This window comes from Pundamilia nyererei, unplaced genomic scaffold, assembly GCF_000239375.1.
Source record: "Pundamilia nyererei isolate P.nyererei 1_Seehausen unplaced genomic scaffold, PunNye1.0 scaffold00932, whole genome shotgun sequence".
Classification (NCBI taxonomy): domain Eukaryota; kingdom Metazoa; phylum Chordata; class Actinopteri; order Cichliformes; family Cichlidae; genus Pundamilia; species Pundamilia nyererei.
Window position 1 is genome coordinate 2,911 of NW_005188333.1, and position 6,319 is coordinate 9,229.

Consider the following 6,319-nt stretch of genomic DNA (forward strand, 5'->3'; position numbering starts at 1 on the left):
AAACTTTCCTTTTTGCTAAAGCATATAGTTAGGGCTGGACCAGGTGACCCTGAATCCTCCCTTAGTTATGCTGCAATAGACGTAGGCTAGTGGGGATAGGTTAATTGGAAACACTAAATTGCCTATAGGTGTCAATGTGAGTGCAAATGGCTGTCTCTGTCTGTGTTAGCCCTGTGACAGACTGGTGGCCTGTCCAGGGTGTACCCTGCCTCTCCCCCTAAGACAGCTGGGATATGCTCCAGCCCCCACCCACCCATCCCCAACACAACTGTAGCATGTGTGAAAATATATGGAATAAAAATAATAAAAATATTTTCGAAGCAACTTCAAGATTGATGACCAAGAACACTTTTTCTCAGTTTCTTAACCTTTACATTCATTATAGGTTCTAAGCATCACAATAGCTACAGATCCATGGATTGCACTAGTGTGTTGCTAAAAAAAAAAAAAAAGCATTTCCAGACTTTAACACAGCTAAAAAGTTCAGCAGTGCCCGCACCAAGACTGAAGCTGTTGTCACTCTTGAAGCTAATGAAATCCAGCACTGTGGCATTTCTCAGACTTCAGTAACCACCGAACAGAGAAAATGGAATGGTGGCATGCAAACAAAATTAATTGAGAAATCAGAAACCATTGCACAATACCTCACTGGTACCTCACTGGTAATTTTTCTTATACAGATGAGTCATTATTTCTGTAACATTATTTAATTCCAGAGGTTTTTAAGTTTGTTTTTGTTTTGTTTTTTGCACTTATTGACTTGCAAAAGCCTATATGACATTTTTTATTTCACCATTCATTAACCGCACAGAAAAGGCATCTTTTAAATATGTTAAAATTTTCTTTAAACAAAACAGTATTATTAAAATTCTTCATGACTGGGCCAAGTGTCCTCTTTTTTGGAAATCAAAATATGGTCACCCTACCTATGGGGATCCATAAAGAATTCTGAATCGAATCTCAATCAAACTGTGGGTGAACAAATTAGATAATGTGATGATGATTACAGCAAAACAAAGGGTTCAGCATGTATATTATCAGATAGGTAATCGTTACTGAGGTGTTTTAGTGTAAGTAAGTAAGTAAAACGACAATATTCTTGTAACAAACTCGTTATGTTAGTGTTTTGCTTCTGCTCGCGGGTCACATCTGGGAACTTCACTGTGCTACACACCAGAAACAAAAACAAATCTATGTAACCTTTGTAGCTTCAGTTATTCAAAATAAAAGTGTGTCCACTCATTCGATATTTCCCGAATTGACAGGAAAACGGTTCTCTTTATTTGGTCTTCAGTCTACGAAAACAACTCTTGGATTAATAACGCGGGCCTTCAGATTGTAAACCCTCCCCCTGTGTGACGGATTTGGTTGACTCCAGGCCCCGGCAGAACCAAGATGGCTACCTGAGCACCGACGAAACGAAGTTCACTTTCTCACTGTAAATACTGAAGCTTGTTGTGCTTCTCCGCCATGGACGGATCACTGTGTGTGGACAATGAATACAGGTGAGCGTCACAGACATATTTTATGCTAAGGCCTAGGGGCTGAAGCCCGGTTGTCTGCAGGATTTTGAGTAGCTCTAATAGCCACAGCAGCTAACTGTGGGTACAAGTCATACCCGTAGTTAGGGGACTGGTGTTTGTACTGGGAATCCTTGTTAGCGGCTGGACAACTCAAGGATATACCTGCACTACAATGAGATAAAACCACCAGGAAGCCATGGTCAGGCCACGGTTTTATAGGTTAGACGTTTACCCAGACACACTGAACGCTGTTCTTAGCTAAGCTAACGTTAGCGAGCTTTGCGCATGCACTCAGCAGGCTAAAGAGTTAGTTTGCTGCCGTGCTGCTTTTCAAATGTCCTCCTTCATGTAATATAGTGTGGTGAGTCCGACAGGTATGTGCACTGAGAAGGCACCCTTGTGTCTGGTTTACTGCCAAGTCCCATATTTTCACTAGTGTAACGTGAAGTAGACCAGATGTTGCACAGCGACAGAGGTGCTGTCGACACCAGGTTGGATGTTTTGGTCGTTGCCAAATAACCCGAGCTGTTCGGATTACACTAATAGCCGTAGCATTGCATACTCGGCGCTCTTTGAACCCCTTTCGCCGACTCTACTTTACAAATACATATGATTTAATATCAAATTAAATGATCTAGAACGCGGCCTGAAAGGGTTGATCAGACTACTTTATCGTTGTCATCTCCACTCCAGACCATCACCATTTTAGGACCATCTTAATACAGTATATAGTTTATATATATAGTTATATATAGTTTATATATATAGTTACACAAATTTTTAAGCTTTGCTTCTCTACACCACCATAATGGATTTCAAATCTAACGATGAAGATGTGGTAAGTCCAAACCTTGAGCTTAAATTCAAAGGATTTAACAAAAGTAATGCATTAACTGTTTAAGAATTGCAGCCATTTTTTTTACACAGACTCGATATTCAGAAGCACAAAAGTAATCAGAAATACACTGTTGAAAAAAATAACAGGAACACTTTGAAAAAACATCCGATCTCTATGGGGAAAAATATGTTGGATCTCTTTACTGATATGGACTGGGTAATGTATTAGGAATGAAAAGCTTCCATGTGGTTTGATGGAAATAAAACTAATCAGCTGGAGATGGCTGAATTCAAAGACACCCAAAGACACTCCGTAAATCGAAGTGAAAAACAAATTGCTTTGACTTGTTCATTTTGCTGAGAAACATGGTGCGTTTCTGCCTTTGAGATGCTCTGGAGGACTTTACTGCTGCCATGCTGCCACCTTCAGTTGCTGTTTGTTTGTGTGTGTCTCTGTCTTCAGTTTTGTCTTCACTAACTAAAGCATTCTCTATTTGGGCTGAGACAGCCTTGGTCTTTGAAAAATACTCAGGTTCCTCTTAGTTGCCTGGAGAATCTCTTGGGTTCTTTTTGTAGTATTCGTTGCATCACAATCTATTTGCAGTTTTATAGCTTTTGGCTGAATCTGATCAAAGTATAGCCCCTACACGCCACAGTAGCCCTTTTTCTATTAGTACCTACTTGGGTCGACAGGACCCGACTCAGACCAACTGGTTTGCCATTACGACCCAGTAGTACCTTGTTTGCTGGGGCAGGGCAAACCTTGGGGCAGGGATAGTGCAGTAGGTAGAGTGGTGGCCCCATGATCGGAAGTTTGGGGGTTCCCTACACACTGCTCCTTGGGCGCCCAATGGCTGCCCACTGCTTCACTGAGTGAATGGATTAAATGCAGAGAGGAATTTCCCCATGGGGATCAATAAAGTATACATTAATATTACCTTGTTTGTGTGCTTGTCGTCATAGCAACGTGTCTGCGCATTGCACAACGTAATTAATATGCTACACAAACACTAGAACAAAGGTGGATGTTGAAGCGACCTGCTGCTCTGTCTGTAACTTTTCGTCACACTCGTGGGGGTCACGGCGTTGTTTTTTTTGTAGCCATTCCCTTTGTTGCTGAGTTTAAAAAATGGCGGTTATGATTTTCTTGAGCTGAGACACTCATGACTAATCAGACACTACTAACCACCCAATCAATGCCATGCAGTCTGACGACGTCACATTTTAGTACCTGTTTTAGTCACTTGAAACCCCAGCCGAGCAGGTACTAAGAAAAGTACCAGGTACTACGACCTGATGGAAAATCCTGAAAACTGTGGTGAACCGTGCCGAGTCAATCCGAGGAGGTACAAACGGAAAAGGGGCTAATGCATCCTGATACTTCTGCTAGCAGTCATGTCATGGCCTGGTTCCACTGGCAGACACATACACTATGGCATAACATTCGCAGGTGATGATGTACTCGTGGGGTTATGGTTGAGGTCATTACCTATGCATTCCTATGCGTTCCTTATCTTCCCTCTATATATTTTTAACACTGTCTTGCAGATTTATCCTATTTTTCTGCTTTTTATTTCCCAGAGTTGTGCAGGCTCTCTCAGACATGTTGTGATGAAGTCTTATTTGGTCTTTCTGTTTCTAAATGTTATTTGTGGTTTGGTCTGTGGCAAAGCCAATGTATTCCCCTTCATTTGACAAAAATATTCCTACTTCCATAATGTTGTAAAGGGTTTTTTCTTAACAGTGGAAATTATTCTGCAGTCATCCCCTTTAGTAGTTTTCTGTGCTCCTTCAGACCTTTTGGCATTGATGATCTAGCCCAGGGGTGGGCAATCTCAGTCCACGAGGGCCGGTGTCCCTGTAGGTTTTAGATCTCACCTTGGGTCAACACACCTGAATCACATGATTAGTTCATTACCAGGCCTCTGGAGAACTTCAGGACATGTTGAGGGGCTAATTTAGCCATTTAAATCAGCTGCGTTCGTTCGAGGACACATCTAAAACCTGCAGGGACACCGGCCCTTGTGGACTGAGATTGCCCACCCCTGATCTAGCCAGTGCATTCACCACATCACTTCTAAATGAACCTACTGTATCTGAGACGGAGGGTTATTTGGGTTAATGTCAGCTTTCTTCACTTGCATGGCCATCACTTTGGGATCTTTTAATGAGAGCTTCAGTGGAAAGCTGTTCAAGCTTAAAACTTGCAATCCACTGCAGATCTTTTATTTGCTTTATTTGTCATCTGGCTGTGAGAACTGTTTAACATTCAGTTGTCTAGTGTCTTTTGACTGTCTGAAAATGCGAGCCTGTTAATTCATCATTTTGGTTTAGTTTTTGGATTTAAGCAGAAAGTGTACTGTCGTCTGATTTTGATTGTTTGAATTAAAATTCTCTGAATTGTCACTGTCAAAATACTTATGGACCTAATTGTATGTTTCAGTCACTCAGAGTAGCAATATTTTAACATGGAGGGTCAACCTGATGGGGCACAACAACACTGTTCCACTTCAGAATGAATCTACTATCAAACGGTGACTGCAGTTTTGTATTTTAGGAAACATTTTTTCCCCTCATACTATAAAGTTATTTTGTGGTAAAATTTAAATGATGAGTGAGCCGGCTATAAAAGCTGATTTTCCCTTTGTAAGGTTCCCCTCTGAAGTCTCACTTGTTCATTTCTCTTCTTGAATGGCTATACAATTAGTGGTGTGCTGTAAGCACATGCCTAATTTTGTCCTGAGAATATATTCCTGATGTTTGTGATAAGACTTGATAATTAAGAGGAAGGCCCTGGGGTGATTTTCATGAAGAGAAAGTGTTTGTGTATGAGAGTGAAGCTATTAAAACCTGGCCCTGTGGTAATGGAGCCAGCTGATTTCTCTGGTAACACAGTTAGGGATTTTAAACAGGCTCATATACACATAAACCTGCATACCTGTTGCACAAACATGCATTTGTTCATAGCAATGAACAGGGATTTGTTATTATTGTTATTTGACTAGCATTAAGGTGTGCATCTGTGTTCATGCTATTGAGGGGAGGGGCCGTGTAAAGTTCTGTGTCAGCTGGAGTACCGGTAGTTGAAAATGGCACTTTTAGTGTCAACACAGTTAGATATGATCCAATAGTAATATTGATCAGTATCAATTAATGCATTTCCTTGCATTTTTGATCTTCAGTGGATAGGACCTATAAACCAGCAGTCCCCACCTTTTTTGTGCCACAGACCAGTTTATATCTGACAATATTTTCACGGACCGACCTTAAAGGTGTGCAGTGTGGCTCCCTGTACCTCCTCAACAGGAGCTCATGAATGAATAAATGGTGTGTCACAAAAATTTGAATATCATTACATTTTTATGTGATTTAATTAAAGGCTTGTATATTATGTGAACTACTTAGAGTCTTTGTTTTAATTTTGATGGTTATTGCTTATAGATCATGAACATAAGAAATCCAGTATCTTAGAGTATGACATTATTTCATTTTGCCTTTCTGTACGAATAAAGTCCAACCCCACCCCTAACTTTTTCTTATTCTCAGAATGGACAGGGTAGGGTAGTGATTGGTCAAATTTAAATATCATCTGATGGCATGATTCACACATGTTTAATCTCACAATGGAAAGTCACTCCTCTGCCTGAAAGATTACAATGGAGCTTGGAGGTTTTTGACTTCCGATGCAAGCAACAGCCTGAACTCAACTGCTTTAAAAGGCTGACTGTTCAGAGTGTTGTATTGTAGCATTTCAAGGAGAGTTGACTGGAGAATAAAAGTGTAATAAGAAAAGCTACACAAGCAACAGGTATGATGGCAGCCACCTGTACAAGGAGACTACTTTTGATACCAGAAGAAAGGTCACGATCAAAATTATTAGGGTTTCGCCTACTGGCCTGCTTCAAATCCACCTCCATCGTCCCGATACCCAAAAACTCCAACCCATCTTGCCTCAATGA